This window comes from Nicotiana sylvestris, chromosome 4 (assembly GCF_000393655.2).
Source record: "Nicotiana sylvestris chromosome 4, ASM39365v2, whole genome shotgun sequence".
NCBI classification, from domain to species: domain Eukaryota; kingdom Viridiplantae; phylum Streptophyta; class Magnoliopsida; order Solanales; family Solanaceae; genus Nicotiana; species Nicotiana sylvestris.
Window position 1 is genome coordinate 115010797 of NC_091060.1, and position 13985 is coordinate 115024781.

General features: G+C 30.4%; 1 non-coding gene across 1 annotated transcript; it reads right to left on the reverse strand.

Annotated features, from left to right (window-relative positions):
* Positions 1-8734: 8734 nt before the first annotated feature.
* LOC138890743 (5S ribosomal RNA) lies at positions 8735-8853 on the reverse strand. Its single transcript, XR_011407145.1, has one exon. It is a non-coding gene; the product is annotated as a 5S ribosomal RNA (ribosomal RNA).
* Positions 8854-13985: the final 5132 nt, after the last annotated feature.

A 13985-nucleotide genomic window follows, 5' to 3' on the forward strand; every position in this document is an offset into this window, starting at 1 on the left:
AACCTATTTTGAACACCAGTATTATAACATAAACAGATGTTCATTTCTTTATTTCTGCTTCAATTTCAAACTTTCAACAACACATGGTTTCAGGAGTTGTGTACCTGGAAATATTTGACAATTGAAGAAAGGGGAAATCAGCAGAGTAACAATGGCAACAGGTGCAGCAGCGATAACAGCAGGCAACAAACAGGGCAGTGGAAATAGAAAACCCCAGATAGGCCAAACTTCAAGAAGTGACCCAATGCAAACTAACAACCAGTGAGCTCAGTTTAAACTTGAAAGGAACAGAATGAGCAGAGGAACAGATGAAATCCAGATGACAATATGAAGAAAACAGTTCCTGATTTTCCTATCCTTTCTCCCTTGTATCTGCCTGTGTGTGTTAATAAGGATGTATTCAGCTCTCTCTTCTCAAGTCTATCCTTTCTCTGTATGCTCTCTATCTCCTCTAATATCAGGTGTTCTCTCTCTTTCCAACTGAAGGAAGTCTGTGTCTATCCCTCTATGTGTCTTTCCTCCCCTGTATATATCAGATGTCTCCTCCTTCTCAGAACTGATGGAAGTCTGTGACTATGCCTAATCCCCTTTCCCTCTGTGTTCACTTTTTTAATATCAGGTGGTGTCCCTTTTCTTTTTCTCCTATCTTCTCTATTTGTGTCTCTCTATGTGCCCTCTCTCCTCTAATCTCTGTATGTCTGTATGTATCTATTTGTATGTATTTCTAATCTCTGTATGTCAGATCTGGGATTCATGCTTCCCTGGTCAGATTCGGACCAAACCAAGTATGGTTTGGTCACGAGGGGGGTCTGGGGAGTGTTTGGTGTGAAGCTGGGGTTAAACGGTGTAGATCGAGTTTTGACTCGAATCTTCAAATGAAGATTCGAGAAGGTGGGATGGGATTCGAGTTAAGTAGTTAACAGATCCATGTTTAGGATGGCAAGGGGATTCTAGGGTGTTAAGGTGAAGGTCACCGGCGTTCATGCCGCCGGTTTTCATGGTGAAGGATACAGGGGCGGCTCTAGTGTTTGATGGGGAAGAAGGTGAAGACGGAAGCTGGGGTATTGGATAGGGGGCAGGGTAAGGTTACAGGCTTATATAGTTAGTGGGTAGGTGGATCCTGGCCGTTGGATGAGATGCGATGAAGGGCCAGGATCCTTCAGCTTGAAGGAAACGGTGTCGTTTCATCTTTTAGAGGGTTTGGGTCGATCCGGGTGGAAACGGGTCGGGTGCATTAGTGGGTTATGGGGAGGTGATCTTGGCCGTTGATCATTCGGAGATCAACGGCTCAGATCAAACTCAACCATTACGACGTCGTTTGGACGTCCTTGGTGTCAGCTTGGACTGGACCGGGCAGGCCTGGTTTTGTGCATTGTTTGTTTGGGCCAATTTTAACAAATTGGCCCAAGTCCGGAAAAGGAAGGGCCCTTTTTTTTTCTTTTTTTTATTATTAAAATACAAAACTAAGTAAAATCAAATTAAAATAAACACTTAATACAATTATTTGCACACACATTAAATAATTCAAAACAGGTAAAAATTAAACAAAACAAAATCACGGACAAAGATGCATGTTTATGCTTTTCTATTTAACAACCATGTTACGGTTCAGATTATGCATGACACGTACATTTTTTGTATTTTGTTTTAATAAAGTAAAAATGGGCCAAAGTCATAAATAATTAACAAAGTGCCATGTAAAAATCCAAAAATTGTACAACAGGATCAATTGTTGTTATTTTTTTTAATTCTTTTGGAGCGATTGTCTCGTGAAGCAAAAATCACGTGCTCACAGTACTTCAAGACCAAGAATTGTATATGCTTTAAGCGACTTAAATCCTTCATGGATTGTCATATAAGTTAAGTCATATAAGCCATATAATAGACTTTAGATGCATATCAAGTTTTTATGTCATGCTAGACATATAAGATATCGGAAACTGATTGCACATACCATTGACTTTATACTTTCAAGTATTTGAACTACATGTTCAAAACTACATGTCTTTCATATTAAACCAATTCTATTTGAATTGTGTATCGTCTATTTGGCCAATATTTTTGTATCTGTCTCGACAGCCTTAAGATCCCCATCTATACTTAGCGCTATGATAGATGTCGTCGACGAACATTTTATATCGGTTCCAATAATTTTGTATAAAGACATAACATAGAGATCTCTTCATTCATATATTCAGGTACCTGAATCTCTCATGAGATTTTATGAAGTGTTATGTCATGTGATCTTCTAGATCACTTGCCTCCTTATTATGATCAGTTTGATCATTTGCTCATCTTCTTTATCAAGAAGTTTTATTTGAAACCGATTTGTCTATACGCTTTAAGCGTACCATAGACTTTGTCCTTCTAGGACTTAATATGAGCATTTGCAATGAGAATATAGTTATTTTCCTTAGGTCAGCAAATGCGTATGGCATGCTTTGAAATATATTGCAAATGAATTATCTTTTTATGAACTTCAAGTTCATATTATAATATTCGAGGATCTATATATACAAATGATAATCCGTTCCACGTAACTTTTTCTCAAGTGTTTATCATATCTGCCCCTCATGTTAGAAAAACTAACTTGTTTCCTCAACTTTGAGAGCACATCTTTGTGTGTCATGGTGCTAATCAAAATATACACCGCATATCAATAATAATAAGATGGAATTATTTGGTTCCTGACCCCGAACCACTTGTGAGGGGAGAATGTAATATACAAACTGATATAGGTAACTTTGTTCTTATAAGCAATAATTTAGCTATTAAGTGGAGACACTCAATAAATTATTTTGCTAAACCAACGGTGATGTAAACCAACTTATCAAGATAAACTTTCTTGGGTAGAAAATCTGGAAATTATGCTCGAAATTAAATTATTGAGCAAGTTACCTCGCAAAACATCATATATAATAATCGCACATGTAACCATCTCATAGATGCATCTTATGTGGTATACATGGCAGATGAATGAGCCCATATTCACCTTTGATATTTTCAGAATTCATGGGATTCAATCCCAACTTTAGTTGGTCAATTAATTAATGAGAACAAGCAATATAAGAGAATTCGTAAAGAACTTTCTAATTCTTTAATATTTACCCATGTAAATTCTCTATTATTATTGCACATCATACTTAAATTGATATCGCTAAACTGATTATGCCAACTGAATAAATTATCAATATTGATAAGTTCAGGTTTACACCATGACATGTGCAATTATCAATAAACTCTAAGTTTATTATGATACGGGTTTTTATATCAATAAATATCCACTTTAGTGTGGTGTTCTTTTATTTGTGTAGTACAAACTGGAGAATAAAACGGGTAGCTTTTCACATATATATTATCCCGCTACAAGTTGTAGTAATAAAAGATATTAAATCTTTTCTTTATTTATAGTCTCAATATAATCAACCGCTTTCGCGTGTACTTTGGAAACTAAATAAGTTTCTTTGAGACTTACTAGAACACAATAAATTGACATGATAATCAATTGTATTCCTCCAAAATAGTAATAATTGGCTCTTCCAGAGCTCTCAATTAATTTTGTACTACCACATATTCATCAACATCCATGTGATGAATATCTCTTTTAAAGAAAAAGTTATATCATTGTGGTCATGGTCAAATTATATGCAAGATCTGTTTCTTGCATTACCATTGTCTTTTAATAATCACATTGCCATAATATTTTGGCGTATAATAAGTACATGACCAGTGATCATTCATGCCATAATAATGACATTATTTTCTTATTTCATCTCAAACCTCCATCTAGAGGTGAGTGTGGTATATTCACCACCACTAGCACGTTCATATTCTTCCAAGAATGAATATGTATTCATAAATTAGATGTTGCCACATTCACATCATGAATGAACCATAATCATCTATATGTGCTTTATAAAATCTCATGTCAAATCGATGACAAATATTACTTTCACAGAGTGAAGGATTATTTCAAGAATCCTTATTATTCTCAATATCACAATAATGACGATTATAATTTCGTCTATTATCACGTCCGCATCCATTGATACATTCATAGTAGTAATTTTGTCTTCTTTCAGACTTATCACATATTGCTATCACATTCTCTAAAGGGAATGAGAATGGAGCAAATTCAATTGGACGAGTTTTCAATTCTTTGCCCACAATCATACATGAATTTGATCATGGCAAGACATAGAAATTTTACCACTTTAGGTGGTTATAATTTCTTTCAAACTCCATTAGAGTTGCAATCAAAATTTATCGTTTTTGCTTGTATTTAAAATCAAATTATAGAATGTCAAGAATTTGAAAGAGAAAAGTAAAATACTTACCTTAAATCCAGAATTTAATCATGAAGGAAGTTCATAGAACAATTGACAATCATTATGCTCAATCCCAAAGCTTCTACTCAATTGGTTAGAGTCTCGTGCTGATAACGTGTTATGAAACAATAAAAGAAGAAGAAGAGTATTGCAGAGAAAAGTAGAGAGAAGAGAATTCTTATTGATATGGGATGAATTACAATGGAATAGAACCTTTTATTTATAGGGAGAGATTGGCTTAGTCACCAAACAATAAACCCTAGAATCTCTCTAAATATAGACATTCATCTTAAATAGAATTCTATTTATAACAATAACAAATTAGGAAAAATCAAAGGCAGCTGCATTATAATCAAAAAGGGGATTCGTCTTCTTTAGACATAATTTCTACACAGAATCATAGTAAGGTTACAAAATAAATTAATGAATATAAAAAAGTCCTTTATAATTTTAATTCTATAATTTGAGAAAATTACAGTACATACATATATTTTTCGATGAGCTCCAAGATTTTCATATAATTATTTCCAAAAAATAATTTGAAGGGAAAAAAGGGATGATAATTATAAATGTGTTTCTTAGCGATAACTATGTCACATTACCTGACCCTCTCTCTCTATATATATATATATACACACACACCCACTATATCAGTACTTTATAAAGTTTTTTGTAGTTTATGATAAACCAAAAAAAAAAAATAAGATAAGATAAAGGGAGGAAATTAAAAACATGAAAACGGAGAAAAAGTTACAAATCCAATTTTTTTGACACACTACGTAAAAAGAAGAAAGAAATGTACGATTCTTTTCTTTCATTTTTCCCTTTTATTTCTTTTTCCTTCTTTTCTTCTTTTTCTCCCTCTAAGTTATGTTTCCCTCCATCACAGTTTCTATATTGGTATTTTTCAAAATTTCTTGTATTTATGATAAACCAAAAAAAAATAAGAAAGAGGGAGGAAATTAAAAGCATGAAAAAGCAGAAGGAAGACACAAATCCAATTTTTTTGACAAATTAGGTAAAAAAAGAAAGAAATGTACGGTTTTTTTCTTTTCTTTTTTCCCTTGTGTTTCTCTTCCTTATTTTCTTCTTTTTCTCCCTCTAACTTACGTTTTCTGCCATCAGTAAGATAAACTCATTTTTTGTTCTCCTAATTTGCCTTTGTAACAAATATCTGAATATATAAATCTGCAAACTACACTATTCCATATAAATGCCCATGCATAGTTTTTAGAAAGGTGAGATTATCATTAAACATAACCAATTGAAAAAGAAAGATTATACATGACCAACATCCGCCAACATTTCAGGCTGTAAATATCTCTCCTGAATCAAAATAACAAAATATGTTAGGATATTGCCACAAAAGAGAGATTGACGTTAAAACTGACCAATTAAAAAGGAAGAATTACACATAACCAACATGCGCCAAAACTTCAGACTATAATTATGTCTTCAGGACCTGAAAAAATCAAGTATGTTAAGATATATTTTTGAAAATCTGTGCAACTAAGAGTGCTATCCTATAAAACTATAACAATTTTTTAAGACATATGCAATCATGGAAATGAGTAGAAAGAAAGTGAGTGAAAATAAAAAGTATAGAGGGAGAAGTGGGTGCTGGAGAGAAATATATAAAGATGATTAATTACCAATTAAAAGACAACCACATTATAATGTGAGTGAAGGAAGAAAATAAATGCATATGTTTAAACGAGGAAGGAGAATGAAACTAATAAGAAGGAGAGGAGGCGTTAGGATAGAACAAACGTTTCTGGAAAGAGTATAAATGGTAATTAAGACGAAAGAAATTAATGACATATTAGACTATTAAAAATAAAATAAATAAAAAAATGAGGGGAAAAAGTCAAAAAAAGGAGAAAAAAGATAAATATAATCTTTGACCAAAGAGAGGTTCCAAGTCATCTTTTTTTTTTCCCCTCAATTATATTTATATATAGATATAGATTTCTACACAAAATCATAGTAAGGTAAAGTATTATAATTAACTATAGAAAAAAAGTAACAGGAAAAAAACAAATTACCTGATTTGACTTTTGTAGATTATGTATGTTGCAAATGGTGAGTAGATATCCCAAATTGAATTTAAAAACTTTTTTTTGAAAAAATAATTGTCTTTTATTTCACAATGCTTTGTCAGAAAGCAAAATATCTCAACTGACTTCATTCAACCAAAAATAAATTATAAGAAAAAGTAGTTAAAAATCTTTAATAAATGGTGAAAATTAAAAAAAAAATTGCAAAACATTGAATAGTCATAGGAAGACGAAACCAAAGTTCCAAAGCATTTTTTTCTTTTTGGATAAAAAGTTCCAAACCATTGAATAGTCATATAACTCCACCCAAATGAAACGATTCTCTAAAGTAGTCGGTTCAATGGAATAAAAAAGTTTCACTTAAAGAAGATATTTTTTCTTCGAGGACAAAATGGTCATCTAATCTTTTAAAGGATAATTTTGTAATTTAGTCTTTGAGCTTCATACTTATCATATAATATGATGATTAAGCAATTATTTGTTTGAACGTTTGAGAAATTCAAGAATGTGAAAAGCATTTGCGACAAAATAAAAATTATTAAGAAGTTTGAGAGAAACCTTATACCCATTTAGATTGTTCCTACGAAAATTTATTGCAATAAAACTTTGAGAAAAATCTTATACCCGTTAGACCATTCCTGAGAAAAGTTATTAAGAAGTTTTGTCGAAATGTTTAAGTTAGTTAGTCGTCCTTCTGAGACATTTTTTTTTGAATCGCAATTTTTTTAAAGAAAAGTGCGTCAGGGTATGTTCTGAAAGGCTAAAATGAACTTATTTTTGTTTTATTTTACGAAACAGTTCCAAACAAATATTATGAATTTGTCGAAAAGATACAAGCAGCAAAAGGAATGAAAGTATGATTGAAAATCTATATTTAAATTTTTACTAGTCTTAGGATACGCACGTTGCGCATGTACTTTATCTCAATAACTATAATTTTTTAAAATTATATAAGAATTTAATTTAACTTCTTTGAATTTAAAAAGGCAAACGACATTTAGCAATATGCGTTGCGCGTATATGTATATCAATGAGTATACAATTGAAATAATATTATTAAATAATATATTTTAGTTTCAAAATAAAATTAAAAGGTGTGAGTTCCTGAAAATGATTAATGTTGATTGTATTTTGATAGATCGTAGAAGAAGAAATTGTGCCATATAAAAATCCTCAGACATATAATGCGAAATAAAATAAAATATTAATATAAAAATAAATCCAAATAACACATATATTTAACTCATACTTTGATCTAGCTTCTTCATTTGCGTCTCACAAGAATACCAAGTTTATCAAATTGATAATCAATTTGAATATCAAGAGAACAATTGTAGTTGAATTTGAAAAGCACTATAAGCTAAAACATAAATATTAGTACAATAAAATAAGATGTCTTAGTTATTTTTCTTGTCTAATAATTATATCGAGCATCTTAAATACACCATTTTATTAATTGTGATTAATGAACTATTATCGTCATTCACAAAAAGGCTTTAACTTTAGTTTGTCTTTGAGTTTGTTACCTTAACCAAACTTTAAAAAATGGACGAATTTTCATATTCAAATATCTGGCCTTTGACCATACTTATCTTTCTATATAGCATTTTTTTCTGAAACAATTAATGTTTTCCTCAAGTATCCTTTCATGTAATAATTCCAGAAAAAAGTGTTCTTTTTTCTTTCAAAAAAGCAGATCCTCTTTTGTGTTTTTGGCTATTAACTACTATTACAATGAATTTTACAATGCTAGTACTAATGATAGTATTATCTAAAATGAGATTTAAATATCGTATATATTTACAAAGCAAAAGTGTTTGAGAACCTAAAATATCCTTGAATATAGAAGGAGTGTCGATTGATATTATCGATTTTAGCATGTATTAGTTCTTACTTATTCGTTGTGGACTTTGCCGTTTTGGTTTTCCCGTTCATTGTTATATCCAAAGTCATTTTTCTCATTCGAATTAGTGATACAATAATTTTGACTGAATTTATTAGCCAAAGCAAAAGACAATAAACCTTAATTTTATTTTCGATATTTTTTATTCAAAGCAAAATTATTGAACTGGGTGCAACTTAGTTCATTTATATTCAATGATCATGATTGTCGTTACATCTTGATAAATAAAGAAATAAATTTAAATTTTTAACTTTTTCTTCTTTGGATAAGAATTAGATTAAGAAGTTTTAGTTATTTTATGTAATTCAAATAAGGAATTAATTCATATAAGTAAAAATTGTTTCAATTTTTAATATAAATATTAGGAGTTCCTACGAATAATAACAACAACAACCCAATAATAATTCCACAACAACATCCCAGTAATAATCCCACTAGTGGGGAGAGGGATGCAACACGAGGACTTCCCAGGAGGTCACCCATCCTAGTACTACTCTCGCCCAAGCACGCTTAACTTCGGAATTCTGATGGGATCCGGTGCGTTAGTGCTGGTATGATCGATTCTTACGAATAGTTTAAATAAAAAATATTAATTTTAAAGTTTAAATATTAAAAAATTATTTAATGATGATTATATCTAACGTAACACATGATGAACGTGTTATCCATAATTAATGATTAAATGTTTTATATTAAAAATAGCAAATAAATTGACCACAGTAAGCTTTTCGTGCATATGTGAAAAATTAGAATTTGTAATACTCACATGGTCCAGAAAATAAATATGCAAAAAAAATTGAATTTGAAAACATTCTTAATGATCTTAGGTGTTTAATTCTACAAAATTAAAATGAAGACAAAAACTTGGAAAATAGTTTTCAACACATTATAATTCCTAACGTCCCAAAAACTTTTTTTTTTTCTCCTTTTAAATGTAGTGCTATGATAAACGACACTAACTTTATGAAATTTAATGTTATAAATGTCAGATTTAATGAAGTTTAATGAAAGTCAGATTTAAGAAAAATGGTTACAGAATCTTAATTAGGAAAATCTTATTCAATTTTAGATTACAAAGTATTAGGAGTTCTTACCTATTTCAAATAAGGAAGCATTTAATAAATAAAATTTAGTTAATTTTAAAGTCCTAAATATTAAAAAAATATTATATTGTAATTACAATTTTATCTAGTGTGAACTCTATTTTGAAAGGGTAAAAAGGCGAATAATATTTCGCTAAAGGCCTTCGTGTTTTTAATATAGTACTAGTTTTAGGATACGCGTGTTGCGCGTGTTCCCCGTGTCAATAAGTAAATAATTTTAAAAACTCACATATATATTATATTAAATAATATCTTTGATTTATAATAAAAATAAAATGTATAACTTTCTAAATATATATTTATGTTGATCCCAAATCCAACTCAATGAAAGTACTTAAGTTTTGTAAGATTATCTTACGAAAATTAGTGTTATTTTTATGCCTTAATATAGAACAAACAAGTAAAAAAATTACTTTTATCACGATGATGTTGGCATATTGTGGATGCTATAATTATCTTTCTGTGAAATCCTAATTTTATAGAGGTCTACAACGTTTTTCTATAAGAAAGTGATCTATCAATTATGAAGTTTGAAAAAGATTTATATTTTCCTTTATGAAACAATAAAAGCACTTATGGAAAATATTCTACCACTTCTTCAAGTAAGAGAAAAATAAACACACGGTAAAAAAAAAAGGGCGAACCCTTATAATTTTTCCTTTGATATGAATTTTCTGACAAAATAAATTTGATCCTTCTTCTTTACATAATCATCGGCAGTGCTCTTTATCATAATTAAAAGTATTTATGAGTTAAAAACTAGAATCATATACTCTAAAAGTAAGCACGATTTAAAAATATTAAAGTCTTGCATTAAAAGTAAGTAGAATTAAAAATAGAGCTCATGCATTAAAGTAAGTGCCGATTAAAAATATTTTTTATTTTTTAAAAATACAGCAATAGGAATGTTGAAAGTATGGTTAAAAAATTATCTTTACGTGTAGTACTCTAGATTTTGCTTTTACAAAATTTTAATTATCGTCAAATTGGTCGCAACTTAATTTGAACCCGTCTTGAACATGTCTTCAACTTTGCTGAACCACTGGCTCCGATACCACTTGTTGTGGATTTTTACGAAATATATCTACAATCAAAAGGATTAAAAGTATGATTGAAATATGTTTCTAAAAAATCATTAATTATAGGGTTTTAAATAGCCACATAATTATAAATAAAGAAGTAGACTCATCCTACTAGTAAAGTTCTGCACTTTTACTATAACTAAGAAATTAATAATTTAATCAAACATATTATAGTTCTCATATAGCTAAGCAACTAATGATTCTAAAACAGATGCAAAATCCAACCACAAACACATAAGAAAATTCTTTTAGAAAACTTTTCTTGCTACTATAAGGTTTAATTTTATTTTACCGAAAACTCAAACATTTTTTAACTTTTCACCCTAATACTTCATTGTTGAATCAAGATCAGATAATTTTGTTGTTGAGCTTTGGCTTCTAATATAGCAAGCTAATTAAAGTAAAATGTTATTTACTGTCGGTTCAATTATAATTGTATAGCTATAACATATACTGATATAATTCCAATTATAAATTTATCAACTTTTAGTCAAAGTAAATTAATATCCTAAAAGCATTCTAAAAACAAATCATTAAATCAGTTACTATGTAACTTATAATATAATTCATCAAATTCATCACAACATAATTTCAGTTAATTCAATACATTTAATAATTATTTTTAAAAAAATTTAACATCCTATCACATTTTATGTTGTCGGATTTACAAATATAATTACGCTTTAGTACTTTTCACACTTTCAGTATCGTGTGTCATCTAATCACATCATTTACATCTCACCTCGAGATATGTAATAGGATGGGATGGTAGAAATTTTTCGTTCTCTACTTAGATGTCTCGGGTTTAAATTTTGGTATGAACAATATTTTGGGAGGGAACGCTTTGTTCCTTTTAATGGACCTCCCTAGGACATAGTCTTAATTAGTCAGATCAGTGAGCTTTGGTTACAAATGCTTAATGCAACTTTTTATATAACTCAGATTCATGAATAAACTCGAATTTTACAAGTAAGTAGTTTTGATGAAAAGAACCGAAAATCTAACAAAATACCTTTTGCACTATCTTGATGCGCTATAGGATTCACTAGAAAAAAGGTCAACTAATGTGAGTTTTGAATTTCTAAAAATAGAAATGATAAATTTTAGCCAAAATTCTTATTGAAATCACAAAAAACATGAAAAGAAAATGAAAATGATGTGTTATGTTCGAGATCTGGCATGACTCACATTTTGATTTAAAATTGTATTTTTACGTATAATCACACAATATTTGTGCTAGTCACATAATAATTGTGCAACCTTAATTACACTAATCACCTTGACATTATTTAAAAAGAAGCATTAGATAGTGTCAAATGGTAAAAATTGCACGGGGCGCTCTATTTGGTCGCCCCCATTTAATCTATATCCATTTTTTTTTTAAAGTTTTAACTTGTACCCACTTTTTAAACAATTTCAACCCTCTTTCTCCTCTTCCTTCTCCAATACTCGCACCATTATAGAAAACCAGCTTTGCCATGGGAAACAAAGGCTTCTCCAATACTCGCACCATTATAGAAAAAATAAACAGTGCTGTCTATGTACTTGTAAGGTCCAAAATTGGTGTTCTTGACACCAAATTCAGCATTCATTGTAATGTTGAATTAAGAGTTTTCTGCATTTTTGGACAACACATCAAAGGTACGGACTGGACGTGAAACTTGGGAGTTCTGATTTTCATTATATACAATGAAAGGAAGAGAGTGATTGCAATTTGAAACAGAGCAAAGAGTGCAACAAAAATTAAGAATTTCCTGCGTTTTTTTTTGCTCAGCTCTTTGGATTGTATGGAGTTGGCTGATTCTTTAGCTTGCTTTGCATGTCCGTTAATCTGAAGTTGATGTTCCCCTTCTACTGCCATTTAGTTTCAAGTCAAATTTTATTTTAAAAACTTCAGCTTATATAGTGCTAAAGTTTTTACAAATGAACTAAATAATTTCAGCATCTTCTGCTGAAGTTTTTGAAAAAGCTTATCCAGGACCCAAAAAACTTCAGCGTTTTTAGTGCTAAAGAACTTTACAAATGAACTAAATAACTTCAGTATCACAAAACTTAGCTACTAGAATGCTTAAGTTCAGTAAATAGAGAACAAAACTTCAGCACTAGAATGCTTAAGTTCAACAATTACAAACAAAAACAAGTTCATCAAATAGAGAACAAAACTTCAGCACTAGAATGCTTAAGTTCAACAATTACAAATAAAAACTTCAGCACACTTGGTCTACTTCGGGCCCGGCTACTAGAATGCTGAAGTTTTGCGTGATTGCCTTTGCTACTTCAGCCCCGTATGCTGAAGTACCGCGAAAAAGTGGGTACACTTGTAATTTTTTTGCAAAGCAAACACAAGTTAAAACGTGACCCAAAAAATGAGTATAAATACAAATGGCCCTACCAAATGACCGACTAAATGTGATTACGTGAATAATCATAATGCATCCGGCTTGCACAATGGTTATGTGGACGCAATTATTGTAATGGCAACTTTATATTTTTTTTTTCCTTATGAAAGAATAAATTAGCACACAGGTTATTTAAGTCACGTTTGTTTCAAGCTATGCCATATGTCACCTTTACTAGTTCATCAAGATCGTCTATCACAAAATCCTTTTTTTTGTTAAGTCATATTATTATTCTACTAGCACATGAATTGTTTTGGGTCATCAATCATGCTAAGGTTTGGCAACTATAGATGTTGAATATGCATATGTTGGAGATGGTTGCAAAAATGGCTTAAATTTGTGCACGTATCCAATAGCGTAGGCAAACCACATAATCTAAGAACGAAGAATGAAGCATGTGTTATTACAAGCAAAATTTTGTAGTTAACCAAAACCGAACCATCTTATGAGTTATGTATTAGCTTAGGGAGATATTTGTGTTCATAGGAATTGTAGAGTCAAGTTCGTGTATATAATAATTTACATTTGTCATCGCAAATGTTTGAAAAGCGTTTTCGCATTTCTTATTTGGACGTCACGCTCCTTAAGATACCTTATTTGAATTTTTCTTTGGCTATTTTGTTTTTTGGAGCGAATCTTCAAAGTTCTGTTATATGCGATATTAAAGTTAGTACACGTCTTGAATATTATTCGAACTAACATAACGAAAAAATAAACTAGTTGATGTAAAAGTACCCTTTTTTATTTTTATTTTTGCTTTCTCCAAATGAAAAACGAACAATTTTTAGTTCCTTTTCTTTTACTTTTTCCTTCATTTCTTTTTATTTCCTTTGTTTTTAAGCATAGCAAAGCATTTGGATCTTTCTGTTTCAACTTTCAACAAACAAGCATTCAGATGTAAATTATCTAATCTATTAACCGAAAAATAAAAACTTGGAATTTGATAATAAAAAGATCTCAGTGATTAGTTAGACTTGTTTTCCAATTAGGGCACCTGTTTTACCAAGAGAAGCAACAAAAATAAAACTGCAAAATCTTATATTTATCAGAAAGTAGCAGCATATCCGAAAATTCTGTCAGTTGAGTAGAAGGCCCACAACAGGACACGGCAGC